At 54.6% G+C, this 14,385-nt stretch overlaps 1 protein-coding gene across 7 annotated transcripts in view; it reads left to right on the forward strand.

Moving 5' to 3' along the window:
* Positions 1-14,385, forward strand: part of LOC135998500 (serine/arginine repetitive matrix protein 3-like) — a 171,448-nt gene that overhangs the window by 134,561 nt on the left and 22,502 nt on the right. For 4 of the 7 annotated variants that reach the window (XM_065651686.1, XM_065651682.1, XM_065651685.1 and 1 more), the window contains one exon: positions 13,594-13,826. The exons of the other annotated variants lie outside the window; for them this stretch is intronic. The gene's annotated coding sequence lies outside the window, so the exon portion shown is untranslated. The remainder of the gene's footprint in view (positions 1-13,593; positions 13,827-14,385) is intronic. 7 annotated transcript variants of the gene reach the window in all.

The following is a 14,385-nucleotide window of genomic DNA, read 5'->3' on the forward strand; positions in this document are numbered from 1 at the left end:
TAAAGGGCTTTATTACTTCCACACACACATTCTTTGCTGATTTGAACATCCTGAAAGCAAAGCTATGCATGTGCCGATGCTCTGCAAACTAAAGGGCCGGTTCTTGCAAGGTTTTCCTGCTCTGGTGAGGGCTGCAGGGTCAGCACACAAAAAGAAGGTCATTCGAAAGACAAGTGATGTTTAGAAACTGATAACCACTGGGTTCTGCTGAAAGGGATTTGATTTCCCCATCTAAAAGGAGATCTTTGATTAGTGACTGATGGGGCAACTTCAAAAGCTGATGGGGTCTGGCTGAGATAAGCATTCAAACCTGGGCTGCTCCTTCCCAAAGCCTCTTTGATCTGGAATTAAAGCTAGAAATCTTGCAGGCTTTACGGTGAGATTTCCAGTGTTTTTAATGACGTACCAGGCACAGTGGGATCCACCTGGCTTTTCCTCTCCAGCCAGCAGCGAACCGGTGTTAGCTGTGCCTTCCCAGCGGCACGAAGGGCTCCAGCTCCCCACAAAGCCCCTTTTCAAGACCGAGAGGGGACAGAAATTACCCAAAACTGCTGCTTTGCTCCTGGGTCCTGCCCGAGGTTTGCTCGTGCAGGTGACAAGAGGGACTTCGCCGTGTCACCTGCCCTGGGTCCCTCTGAGCCGCAGCCTTTGCTGGTGGAAGGCACTGGGCGTTACTGGGCGCTCACCAGTTTGCACCAGCCAGCAGCAGGTTTGGGATGGGACACCCTGCCCGGGCAGAGCGTTTCCTCGGGGTCTCTTTGTATTTACTCTGCAATTCCCGTTTCCAAAAGCGCCGTCACAAGGCACACGTCGGGCTGAGAGCCGAGGTCTGTTCTATCCACCCCGAAAGCAAACGCTGACAGGGCACTGCCAGTCCCGTCCTTGTTTTTAGGCATAAAATCTGTCACACCTGGAAGTAATTAGAATGCATTTTTACTAATTCATAGCTAATTGCACAATTACTCCTCTATGAAAGATTCAGCTCTCGAAAGACACTTCAACACATGAAGTTTATTCGAAACTGGCTTGAAAAAAATAGCATGAAAACATTAGGCTGGATCCAAAACATTATTTTCTTTTCAAATTAAGTAATTATTTCTGAATATATTTCAAAATGCTCAGAGCTGACAGGGACGGTTTCTCGGGTAATTTCCGAAGGGGAGAGCTGGGGGTCTGTGTGAGCCGCATTCCCCGTCGCGTGGCACAGAATCACAGGATGGTTTGGGTTGGAAGGACCTTTTTAGGTTATTCAGTCCCAGCCTGCCATGAGCAGGGACATCTGCACCAGCTCAGGTTGCTCAGAGCCCCGTCCAGCCTGGCCTGGGATGTCTCCAGGGATGGGGCATCCACCACCTCTCTGGGTACCTGGACCAGGGTCTCACCAGCCTCATGTAACTGATTCCTGCTGGGTGTGGAGGATCCGGCCCCAGGAGCGATGCTCAGCCCCAGAAGAGATGCTCGGGACCCCAGGAGTGATGCTCGGCCCCAGGAGCGATGCTCGGGACCCCAGGAGCGATGCTCGGCCCCAGGAGCAATGCTCAGCCCCGGGGCGATGCTCAGGACCCCAGGGACGATGCTCGGGACCCCAGGAGCGATGCTCGGCCCCAGGAGCGATGCTCGGGACCCCAGGAGTGATGCTCAGGACCCCAGGGGCGATGCTCGGGACCCCAGGAGTGATGCTCAGGACCCCAGGGACGATGCTCGGGACCCCAGGAGTGATGCTCAGCCCCAGGGGCGATGCTCGGGACCCCAGGGGCGATGCGCGGGACCCCAGGGACGATGCTCAGCCCCAGGAGCAATGCTCGGGACCCCAGGAGTGATGCTCAGCCCCAGGGGTGATGCTCGGGACCCCAGGGACGATGCTCAGCCCCAGGAGCAATGCTCGGGACCCCAGGAGTGATGCTCAGCCCCAGGGGTGATGCTCGGGACCCCAGGGACGATGCTCAGCCCCAGGAGCAATGCTCGGGACCCCAGGAGTGATGCTCAGCCCCAGGGGTGATGCTCGGGACCCCAGGGACGATGCTCGGGACCCCAGGAGTGATGCTCAGCCCCAGGGGCGATGCTCGGGACCCCAGGGGCGATGCGCGGGACCCCAGGGACGATGCTCAGCCCCAGGAGCGATGCTCGGCCCCAGGGGCGATGCTCAGCCCTGCACCAGTGCGGGATGGTGCACAAACCTGCTCTGCCGAGCCGCTTGACGTGGTGTCTGTATCTCCTGCGTGCTCACAAACGATGTTTACTATTTAATAAGATGTGATGAGACTGTTCTGATACTTCAAAGGCAGCTGACAGTTTTGTTAGAGATAATCAAGGAACTTTTGGACAATTATGGTGAAGGCTTTGACAGCAAGAAAACGCATAAACCTTGTAAGTGTAACTAGCACCAAAGTCAAAGAGTCTTCCGTGGAAACAACTTGAATATTCATTTTATCCATTAAGCGTCACTTTTTATTTATTTATTTTTATTCTGTGCTTTTTTAATGTCATTTTTCTTCCTTCATGCCTGGGAGAGCTCTTTTCTTGTTCCAAGATGTGAATCTTCCCACCTTCTTGAACTTGCTCAGCTCCACACAGGCGGGCGGCTCCGGGCGCCGCGCTGTCTCCCTGTCTGTCTGTCCGTGTGCTGAGCCCATGGAACGGGGGGGACACCCCATGGTCCCCATTCCGCAGACTCCAAGGCCTCCGCGAACCCCCCAGAGCCGCAGCAGCGAAGCGATGGGCCGGATCTGGGCAACAGAACAAAATCCCGAGCGACTTCCCAGGGATGCGGTTGGATCTGGGAAATGAAAAGTGTCAATAATTCAGCAAAACTTAAATATCCCTTGAAAGCATCTGACGAAGCAGGTGAATCGGAATGAAAACCAGCTGAGCTCTTCCTCTGGGTCATCCGATATGCTGGTTTCCCCTAATATTGATTGATCTTTAGCTTATAGACTTATTGTCAAGCAGACGCACGGGGCTTTTTTCCAGTTGGTGTTCAGAGGGAGTGTTTCATTTAATCACAAACCCTCTATCGCTCAAGCCAGCGAGAAGGCAATTTGATAACATGGATGTAAAACTAAAGGCACTGATCTCATCAGACTTTTGTGTGGCGTTAGCGGGAACAGGGGTGACAACCACCAACGTGACGAGGCTTTCGCGGCAGAACCGGTGGCCCCAGTTATCCCATCGACGGAATTGCTTAATGGGAGAAAACTTCTGGGTTGTGTTGGATGGTCCCTGTGCTGTGACACCGCGGGGGGACGGGCAGGACAAGGCATCGCACCCTCCGCTGTCCCTCAGAAAAGTAATCGGCCCAAGATTATCCTGTATAGTTGAACGGCAGGGGCTTTGTATAGCAAACAGGGACTTGTCTTTGTCAAAAAGTCTTTACAAAGTATCCAGCTCCGGGTGTCAGGGAGGACAAGTTTTTTAATCATGTTAAAATGATTTATTTAAACGTCAAGCCATGTCACCTCACTTCCTTTCATTTTTCAAACTGTTTGTGTTTTTTCTGGATGATAAATTTATCTTCAGACAGCCTCAATATGACTAATTAACTTTGAAATATAAGAACCAGATGTGTGAGCTGGAGAGCTTTCTGAACTCATGCCAGGCGGTGTTTTCCTCCCCTCTCCCTTTCCCCGCTGCCTGTGCTGAAATCGCTCTGCAGACCCACAGCACATGGAAAAACCCCTTGGAGAGCAGGACCGACCCTCTGCCCGGCCCGGGGGACGTTTTACCCCGAGATGGGTCTAACCACGGGGGGACCCGCGTACCTGCTGTCGCGATACTTAACGTGGAAATCAAGCTGCCACGATTCGCTTGCCACATGAAAGGAAATCAAGGCTGGATGTGACATCAAGTGATTTCTTTTAAAGCAAACCCTCCCGTGTGAAGCGGGTGTTCCCCTTCTTTTCACGAGGCGATCGCTCTGAGCCGCTCCAAGAATGGAAACATTTATGTACTGATTAATTAAGCAAAGCCTCCCAGCTTAATTTTTCTCGCTGTGACGCACGGTCTCGTCCCCATCGCAGGGACGGGAGGGTGAAACGCCCAGACAAGGGTGGGAGCAGATGGATCCCAGCTCCGGGATCACCCCAGGTCACAGAATCACAGAATGTTAGGGATCAGAAGGGACCTCGAAAGGTCATCTAGATCCCCCGGGACGCTGCGGGGTGAGGGGAAAAAGTGCTGGACGGCAAAGAGATAGCGGGGTGGGAAATGATGGGCTTTGCTGGACAAAACGCTCAGCAGTCACCAAATGTGCTGAACGTGATCGCTGGCGTGGACTTGGTTTCTGTTCCGGAGAGCTGGCCCACCTCAAAACCCAGGGACAAATACCAGTTTTCAGTTCTAAATGGTGTTTCATGCCCCAGCTCCATGGGGAGCGTGGAACAAGCAGCGGGAGGGAAGGGAAGGGAAGGGAAGGGAAGGGAAGGGAAGGGAAGGGAAGGGAAGCAGCGGGAGCTGCTCTGGACTGAATCGCCCCGTGCCGTGCCCGGGATCCTGCCCCACGTCACCGGGGCAGCGACGCCGCCTGGCAAGCAAACGTCAACATAACGGCTTCTCAGCCAAAACAGATTTTTCAAACAAACTGTAAATATTCATGTAAAAATGTTGATTTCAGCAGAGATTTTCCGGATCTTCTTGGAACTAGTAATCAAAATAATGTTTTTTAAACTGCTTTTTTTTAAAAACTTTTTTTTTTTTTTTAAAGTTTTCATTTCAACGACCCTAAATTTATTCCATGGAAGAACTTCAGTCAAATCATTGGGTCAGTGTGTTAAAGGAGAGATGGCTGGTCTTTCACAGGCACGTGCTTCGCGTTGGGTCCTGTCCTCATCGGCGAGGGCGCAAATGGCTGGTGAGGTCAATTTTTTTTAATTACAGCTTCCCAGGGCTGGCGAAGCAGCGCGTGTCTGTGCACACACACGTGCGATGCTCCTGTCTCGCTGAACACCGTGGGCAGGAGGGTCCCCGTTCCTGCACACCCCAGCTCGGGAGGTGCGGAGCAGCATTTGCAGGATTAATGCCAGGAGATTTTTGCACGACCGGCGTCTCCTGGAGAACTTGGCCCTGGGTAGCAACTGACGGGCATCAATACTCAAATAAAAATTGCACGGATGCCCCCGCCCTTCGAGCAGGGGGAGCTGGAGCAGCACATCACACCAACACCTGTCCATGCTGTAAGGAAAATGTAAGTAGATAAATGGAATTGTCCACCCCGAGCTTTGCAGGGCCAGGAGCTGGTGGCGGAGCTCCCGCTCCTGTCCCCCGGCACAGCCGGTTCGGTGGCACCGCTCACGGCTTGTTAGGGCGATAATGGAACATTTCAAACCCAGCGGCATTAAAAACCAGCTGAACTTTCCCCTCCCCAAGCCCCAGCCGTGCCCTAAATATCCATAACGAGCTGCAGAAGGCGGCTGGGTGCGAGCTCGGAGCCATCAGCCCATGTTGACAGCCTTGATGTCCTGGTGGGCAGGATCCAGCAGCATCTCCCACTGTATGGCGCTAGATATTTAATAAAGTCAAACCCCCAGGATCAAGGAGGCTGCAATCCCTCCCAGCTCCTTTCTTCTGCTTTGCTCGAGCTCTTTCAAGCCTGCCTCCCGTCTCTCTCCAGAAAATCCTTTCATGCCTCCCTCACCAGACTGACATTTTGACAAGTTGCCACGAGTGACATCTGATTTGTACAAATTTCAAGACTAATAAATCTACCTGTCAAAGCGGAAACTTTAAAAGGAGCTAAGCCCAGCGGGTATAGTTTAACAGAACTCAAGTTGATGAAACTGTAGGATGGAGAAATTATATCTGTCACAATCCACCCACATTAGTTCTGTAGAGATGTTGGCAACTGAAACAAACGTCTTTCACAGCCTCTTGAAAAAAAAAAAAAAAAGGAAAAAAATAAAAGGAGACTGTTAATACCGTGAGTAACAAGTAACAGTTCTATTTGTAAACTAGTGAAGTTATTTATTTAATTTTTCATTTGCTTGCAGACAGGCGAGGCAGGGAGCGACCCCCGGTGCTCCGGCACAGCGTGGCGCGGGGTCTGGGCGCGTTCGGGTCCCCGTGCTCACCGTCACCTCGCTGTTGTGACGACGCGGGGACACGCCGGTGCGGATGCTCGTGAGGCTGCAGAGCCCATCGAGGCCACAGACTCGGTGCCGTCCTGCTGGATCCGGCCACAAAACCCGCTCGGTGAACCTGTCACCCGCCGGCTCTCTGGTTTTTGCTGGAATTTCCGCTGTTCTCACCCGCCCGCACCGAGAGCCCAGGACACGGGAGGAACGTGCGGCCTCCGCCAGGCTGATCTCCCGTCTGCAAACCCGAAACTTGCTAAGGGCTTCGCTCGACTTTCTCCCCAGTTTGTGGTTTGTTTCCGCAGGAGGCTGCAGGTCCCCGCAGCGAGTGAGCTGGTTTGGGAGCAGAGCGGGGGCGTCCCGGGGAGCTCCGTGCCCGCAGCTCGGGGCAGCAGGGCTGCAGGAAGGACACAACCCCCCCGTTCAAAAACCCCCCATTCCCCCACCTCAGACACAAACCCCCGCCCATTCCCCACCTCGCATCCAGGGCCTTGGACCCCGCGGTTTAAACGTTTTGCTCGTGCAGAGGTACGAAGGGGTCTGGGTGTTCAAAGAGGAGGTTAGAAAAACAGGCATGGCAAGGGAAGGAGATGCAGTCTCGTACCCTGCCAAATTCCCTTTTTTATTGCATCTTCTGTTTGAGACATAGACGTGAACGGCCAGTTCATTCCACCTGTTGGAAAGAGATGGATTTGAAAGTCGCACGTTGCATGAAACTCCTGTAGCCACGTCTGCAGCACTGAGAGTGTCTTCAGGTGTATCTAACGACTGAGTGAAACCTCTGAGCTGATGATTTATGACAGCGGCTTTGGTTATAACTTGCCCATCTCCTTTCATTACAGAGGAGACTGGAGCGTTAGCTCTTTCCACTCGAATCCCAAACGCCGAGAGACTCCCTGTGTTCTCCCCAGCCTGCAAGATCGCTGCCTTGCCCGGTGAGGGTGCGCTGGCTCTGCACGGAGAGCAGGGCTGCTGCCCTTTGGCACAAAACAGCACCGGGCAGACCCATGTGCAGGTCCATACCCTACCGAAGGGCATTTAAATCCCACTTCAGGTGATGCCCAGGCTTCCTGCAGGTTCTCTGCTCCTTGTGAGTAAACCACGTCTTGGGAGTTTTAATCACACCGGGTGTCTCTGAGTGCCGGGGCCGTGGTGGGATGGAGAGCGGTGCAAACGGGTCTGTCCCCAGCCTGGCGGCAGCTGCGGGGAAGCCGCACAGGGACAGGGTGTTTGTGGACAGTGTCTGGCTGCTGGTCATGTACGGATGGCTGTGAAAGCCAAGTGTTGCCAGCAAAGCAGCTTCTACCTGCGGACGCGATGTGGTGCAGAGAGCGGTGACCTGTCCGGCAGCACGTGGCAGAGATGGGCGCCTGCACCGACACCATTTTCTGCATGCAGGAGCACGGGAGCTCGTTTGCCGAGGCAGCAGGTTTAGTGGAGGTGCAGGCGGCTCCCTGGCAGGGCACATCGCCCAGGGCTGCTGCTGCAGAGAGACCCCCCTGGACCGGGGCCACCGTCGCCAGCCCCCCGGACGCCTCTCGCAGCCGCAGCCTGGCCCAGCGCCCGCTGCCCGGCCGCGCCGGGGCCCTCCGGACCCGCCGGGGAATGTTCACAGCGGCTCCGCGGCGGCTGCAAACCCGGAGCAGCTGCGAGGAGCAAAGGGCACGGCGGGGCCGGCTGGGGAGCGGCTGAGCCCCGATAACTCACGGGGAGCAGGCGAGGACAGCTGCGCCCGGGGCCCAAAGCAGCGAATCCTGCCGGGCAGACGCCGCTCCTGCCAGTCCGGGGCCGTCAGTCCCAAACCCAAAACCCCGACTGCAAACTCAGGACAGTAACAACCACGTTGGGCTCATCCTGGGCCATTGCTCACGCCTAGCAAGTCTTATTTAGAGATGTGCTTCCATGGAGAACCAGTCAATATATTTGTTTTCCTCTAGATCTATGGCTGCCAGAAGCAAGCCATGCAGGAAGTTTATTAAGCTTGCTTAATTTTCTAATAGCCGCAGCAATGATTGATGTAAGCCGTGCTGTCTTCCAGCTCAACTTAAAAGTCAAATAAAAATAATCATGCTGATGGGAAAATATAATTCTTGTAGCTAAGACAGATAATACATGATGCGTTAGTACCTGCCAAGCATCGCGTCTCTGGTAACATCCCCGTGCACTTCAGCAGGGTCAGGGTTCAGCTTGCGCTGTGTCCTCTCCCAGCCACCGTATACTGGGGATTTGAGTGGAAACAACCCGCCGAGGTGTGTGGTTTTTTTCAACATCTGTGTTATTTCTGATGTAATTCCTACGTCGAGGGCTCTGTTGCGATGCAGACAGAATGGAGAGCCTCTGCTCCTGCACCCCAGTCTGGCCTTGAGCCGCCCGTTTATATCGAATGGCATCTGAAAATCTCTAGCTCAGAAAACCGCAACACGCAGGGATTATCCAAGAAGAATTTAACTCACTTCTCTGTGATAAACTCTGGTTAGGGAGATTACGGCTGTTTACCCAAGGAGTAAATACTACTCAGCGCTGAGCAGCCGCCGGATCGGAGGGGAAGGGTTTGCAGCAGCGATCCCGCAGATCCCGGCCGCTCTGCTCCCGAACAGCGAGAGCAGCCGCTCGGACGTGGGGACGCCCCCTTTCTCTGCAGCCTGCCCAGGGGAGGGTTGCAGAGTTTGCAGAGCGGGGGCGCCCGTCCCCTCCGCCCGCACCCCGTGAAGTGTTTCTGCGCTGGCTCTTGCTAACGCGGTTTGCTGAGCTCAGCTAACTCGATAAGCGCGATGAGGGATGGCGAGCCCAGCCCGGCAGGTTATTTCCATTATACTGCTCCCTTTGCTCTATACCCCGTCCACAGTATATGACACCTATATATCTTGACAGTGGAATTAAGCATGGTAAGGAAAAGTTTTCCTCTTTCCCACTAACACCGTGCGGCTGACACTGGTTTTGATATCCAGCTGGGCATTTTTCTCTAACGTGTCTACGGTTCAGCAAAGGTTGTCGCACCGATGCTGCCGCTGGGCATGTTCGTCCCAGCTACCTGTCCCCCAGACTCTGCCCTAAAGCCTTTGGCTTAAAAACCAGGTGGAATCACCACATCCACCGCTGCTCCTGCGTAATTCCCGACCGTATTACTCAGCTGCCGTAGCGGAGGGCACGGCCAAGGGGACCTTGTGAACGGCCATCGCAGCCTCCCGTGTACAAACGCTTCCCACAGAATTTACGTTGTGCTTTATCTTTGCAGAGGCGGGTACGGGAAGCTGCCCGGCTAATTTGTGATCGCGGGGGCCGTGAGCGGATCTTTGCGGGCAGCAGCTCTGCACATCTGCATGGATGGCAGGAGAAGACAGATAGGCCCCCTTGTCTTTCTAATTCCCGCTCCCTTTGTAAGGGGGTTGCTCCCCCCTCGCCTGGTGTGCTTATCTCCCCTCCAGGTTCCAAAGCCAGGCCCGTCGTATCCATCACACCACGCGCATCAGCCGGGCGAGCTCCGGGCTGTCACCGCACCTCGTGCAGGCATATGTTCCTGTGAAGGGCCGGGTGATTTAGGGGGACCATTCACATTCACAGTCATCGCTTCAAATAAACAGGCTGAGAGTTTAATGATTTCAAGGTAAAGCTCTTTTATTAAGACAGCACAGGGAACTTTTTTCAGCCACAGCTGACATCACTATAATAAATCACCATCATGTCTTGTGGGATTGAAAAAGCCAAAATACTGTCAGAACTGATTTTTCTGGCTACTCATGCCTCCAGAACAAACCATGTGTTTTTAATCAACAAATCTTTGTTTTGCATTTCTAAGACCCTAGCACTCTTTAAATAGTTAGCATTTACCAGAGGGATATTTTAAATTCAACGCACTGCTTCCTTACTGAAGAGATTAGGAAACAGGACACCACATTACAGACTTACTGGGCTTGTCCGGGGCTTTTTGGAAATTTGTTTTTGTTGTATTCGTGCAGTACAGGGAAGGGCTTTCCCATACTTGTCTCTAGCTTCATTAGACTTTTTCTCTCCCCAAAATCAGGATGTTCACTGCTTGTAGGAGTCAAACCGTCTGCAGAGACATCAGAAAAACCCTCCCTGTCCGAAGCTGGGAGGAAAAGCAATGGAAATAACACCCCGCACAGGGACCCCAGGCCCCTGACAGCCAGCAGCAATAAATAAATGGGTGCACCCTGCACCCCTTGTCCTTGGCCCGGCAAAGCCGCGGAGCTGCGGGGCACGGTCCGAGCACCACCGCGATGCCGGTGCTGTCCCCTCGTGCCGGGATGTGCCAGGCTTTACCGCCGTGTTTCCCCCCACCCCATCCGTGTGATCGGGAGGTCTCACCTCCCTCCTCTGCTTTCAAGGTCAGGCTGAAAGCGGAGATGTGGGGATCCTCTTTCACGCCACGCAGGACCCCCTCCCGCTGCAGCCATCACCGCGACGTGCTCTGCCTGCTTGGCACAAATGTCAGGGCTGAGAATAAACCCGGGCCCGGGCCCAGGCGCAAAGATGCCCACGCCAATCACCCGGGCAGGGAGCAGCCGCCGGGGAATCGCCACAACCCGCGGGCAGCCCTTGGGATGGCACCCGCCGAGGTGAATCTGCACCCCATCCCCTGCGTGCCGCGCGGCAGCTTTGGTTTGGAAACCCGGTGGGAAGGGGCTGGGGGACCCGGGCGCTTGTCCCCGCGGAGGACGCCTTGCGGAGACCTCGTGCCGAGCCAGCTCTGCTGCTCCGCGGTGCTGGGACCAAGCGTCCCCCCCGCCCCTTGGACGCGGCTCCCCCAGGACAGCAGCGAACCCCCCACCGCTGCTGGGCTCGGGGATGAACTTTCCCCTTCGGCCGAACTCCCGCCGGCCCCGGCACCCCCTGGGCTGACCCCAGAGCTGCCCCGCCATGCATCACCCCCTCCCGGCCTCGCAGGACCCCCGCGGGCGGCACAGAAGTGACCTGGGCACATCCATGGCTCGAACACCCTCCCACGCAGCCGGGCCAGATCAAAGCCCGCGCTGGGAATCAAAGCATGTGACAGGCAGGTGTCCGTCCCCCTCGACAGGGCCACCACTAATCACAGGGCCTGTCCCACACGGAGATCAAACCCGGCCTCCCGCGGCGGGGGGTTACAGCTGCCTTCAAGTGACCCTCATTAAAGTTCTCCCTCGGCCTCCCCGTGTTTGCCCGCTGACTGCTGTCCCATGACCGCCCCTTTCACTCCTTAAAACAAAGGCTGCTGTGAGGAGCTCCGGTTCTGGAACTACCTGTTTTTCCTCCTTCTAAACCAGGAGAATCGGCTGAAAAGCATCATTTTGAATATTTACAGAAGCGCTGGGCTTGCGGAGCAGCGGTGGGACCCCGGAGGAGCCCCCTCGTGCTAAGCGCTCCGTCCTCCTTCCCGGGGTTCTCATCTTGCCACAACATCAATGGTGTTTTGATGGGGAGGCAAAGGAAATGCTGCTCTCCGGCAACGCTTCGCTTTGATGTGCGTCAGGGTCACATAAAAACGATCCGGGGGGGAGCCAAACTGCTTCTGTAACCAAAAACTGGAGGGGTTTAAACGCACGTTTTAGACATGTCACAGAATGAAGAAGTTTTGAGGTTTTCTCTTCCCCTTGAATGTGAACATGGTTCCACTCACACAGCGGGGGAAAAAAAGGAAAAAAATCACAGGGTTTCATTCAGAAGCCGCTTGCAGTTGGGAAATAACCATTTTGTTGGCAGAAATGCTCAGAACAGTCCTGTGGCCAGGGCTCATCACTGTCTGCACCCCGGGCTCGTCCCCCAGGAGGGAGCGGGGGGACCCTCGCTGGTGCCTTTTGTCCCTGACGTGTTTTCCAGAGGAGCCTTTGTAAAAGCAGCGTTTCTTCCCCAAACCCTGCCAGAGGAATGGCGCTGGTGGGGACGCGCACGGGGCGGGCAGCCCGGCCCCGCGTGCGCCTCCTTGCACGGATTTGTCACTTTGCACAGCTGCCGCTAATCCCCGCTTTGAAGTGCCCCCCTCTGTGTTTTTCTAGCTGACAGCCTCGACGCGGGGTTCCCGGGGTCAGGGCGGGCGGGATGCAAACAAGGTTTTTCCATCGGGTTTGGAGGAGCATCCGAAAGTTCAGGCTCTTCCCAGTCCCGGCACCAGCATCCTCCCCGCCCCGCAAAGGCTCTTGGAAATTGGGGCAGCGGGGCTTCCCTCTTGGAAACCCTGGGAAAACCGAGCCAGCGCTATGGCACAGGTCTGCCCGGGCTCACACACACGTGCACAGCCTAATGCGATGTTGTTCTGGTCTTGGCCTTACATTATTAATAATAATAACTGTAAAATTTTGTTACCCGCAACACGCAGATTGAAGTAGCCAGATAAAGGTCTGTGAGCAGCACAACCTGCTGCTGGGGAGAGATGGTTATCTAAATAAGGGTTTTTTTTAACCCAAGATAATAATGATAACGCTAATAATAATAGCAGTAATAATACCTCTTTTTAGCCTGCTCGAAGATCCAGATCTTATCCTAAACAAGAAAATAATTCTAAGCCCCGGAGAATGCATTGAAAACTAATATTGATTATTAGGAATAATAGTCCTCTTAGGAATGGCATTGCAACGTCTAGGGAAACGATTCCTCCAGGGCCAGGTAATAATCGCAATCTCATATTTAGTATCTGCACTGCACTTTCTATCCCCAAAGCAGATTAACCTCTTCTGCACTAGCTTAATTATCCGGCAACGGCCTCGCATGGTTGGAGGCGAGCAGCTGCGCCGCGGAGCTTCCTGCGGCCTGGAGAACTTTCCCAACGCCGGGACCCCTCACGTCTCACCACGCGCAGCCTCCGGACCCCTCGAGCATCCCTGGGATCCTGCAGCATCTCGCTGCCCCCCGGGGGCCCCGGCTCCAGCCCCCGCCACTGCGCCAGGTTCTCCGGGAGACCACACAATGTGCCTGACATGCCGTTTAATACAACACAATGAAATATTGAAAAGGCTTTCAAAACTCAACATGTTGAGGCAGAAATCTATGGAAGATGTTTAATACTAATTCTATTAGGCATCTGAGTTAATGAATCACAACTGTAAGAAATCATGATAATCCAGAAGGCATTAGTGACAGATTAGCTTCAAAGCTACCATAAAAGTGCCATAATGCTTACCTAGCGGCGTGATTAATGCCAGCAATGCATAATGGCATTAGGCGGGATGGAGCCGGCGGCTCTGACAGCCCCTTTGCTCCGGCCACCGCCCCGGGCACGGCACAGCCCCGGGGGCGTCTGCCCGAAGGACTGAGCCCACCGATGGTGTCCACAGACGTTCTGCTCTCCCCGTCACAGTGACGGGCTGGGCGGGGGCAGGTGGGTGCTGTGGGTGCTGCAGGTGCCCGCGCTCAGGACGTGATGGGCAGGCAGAGCCCATAAAGGGGAGTTCGGCAGCACCAGTGTTTGTGCTGCTGCAGGAAGGGCTGGGGGGCTCTGGGGGCTGCAACAGCAAGATGCAGTGAGGAAGGTGCTTTTGGACTGTAAGGAAAGGTTCTGGGCTGTGTAGGTACTTAAGCTGTTCTTTCCTCCGAGGCGCTAACAGCTGAGTCTTCAGCAAACCCTCGTGCTGCCTCGTCCACAAAGCTGACCCTGCCCTAGAGTTTGGCCTCCCAAACCCAGAGTGAGCCTGCACTGAGGACCGTCAGGAGAGCCTGGAGCGCTGCTCGGCGTCGCTTCCCCGAGCCCAGCTGATGGGGGTCCCACCGAGCATCCCCTCCCGGGCCAGGGCACCAACCGGCACCGCAGCCCCGAGCGTCAGCAGAAACGTAAGTGGAGCAAGTTGCTGTTGAATGAAACTAGACTTCTCATTATGGCTTTTCAGGATTGTTTTTCTACATCTTTATTACTCAGGTTTGCTTAATTCTAGAGTGGATGCCTGCCAAATTGTCTATCAAATTACCTACTGGCAAGTAAACCAAGATTAGTTCACTTGAGTGCGGCCCTCTTATATTTGACTTATAGCCAAGCAAAATATGGGTTTAATCAAGGGAGAAATTGGACATGATGTTTCAATGAAAGATAGCAGGGTACTATCTGCTCAGTGGAAACGGGAAGGCAGAACCTGGAGGCAGTGAGCAGGGAGGGTCGGCCAGTGCAGCTCAAGAACCAGCTGAGAACAATTGCTCCGAGGCTGCATAAGTGGCTTGGGGACTGCGAGAAACTCAGCCCTCGCCCAGCAAACTGCTTGGCTCTGTCCTCTTGCTTGCTCGGAGGAGCTGAGATCATGCAGTGAGGCTCCCCAAGTGCATACTGTCCACCGTCATGTGCCCTCCGAGAGTCTCATGATGTTGCACCAGCTCCAGCTGTTTGTCGTGTCCCGTGCAG

The sequence above is a fragment of the Caloenas nicobarica genome, chromosome 25 (assembly GCF_036013445.1).
Source record: "Caloenas nicobarica isolate bCalNic1 chromosome 25, bCalNic1.hap1, whole genome shotgun sequence".
Taxonomy (NCBI): Eukaryota; Metazoa; Chordata; class Aves; order Columbiformes; family Columbidae; genus Caloenas; species Caloenas nicobarica.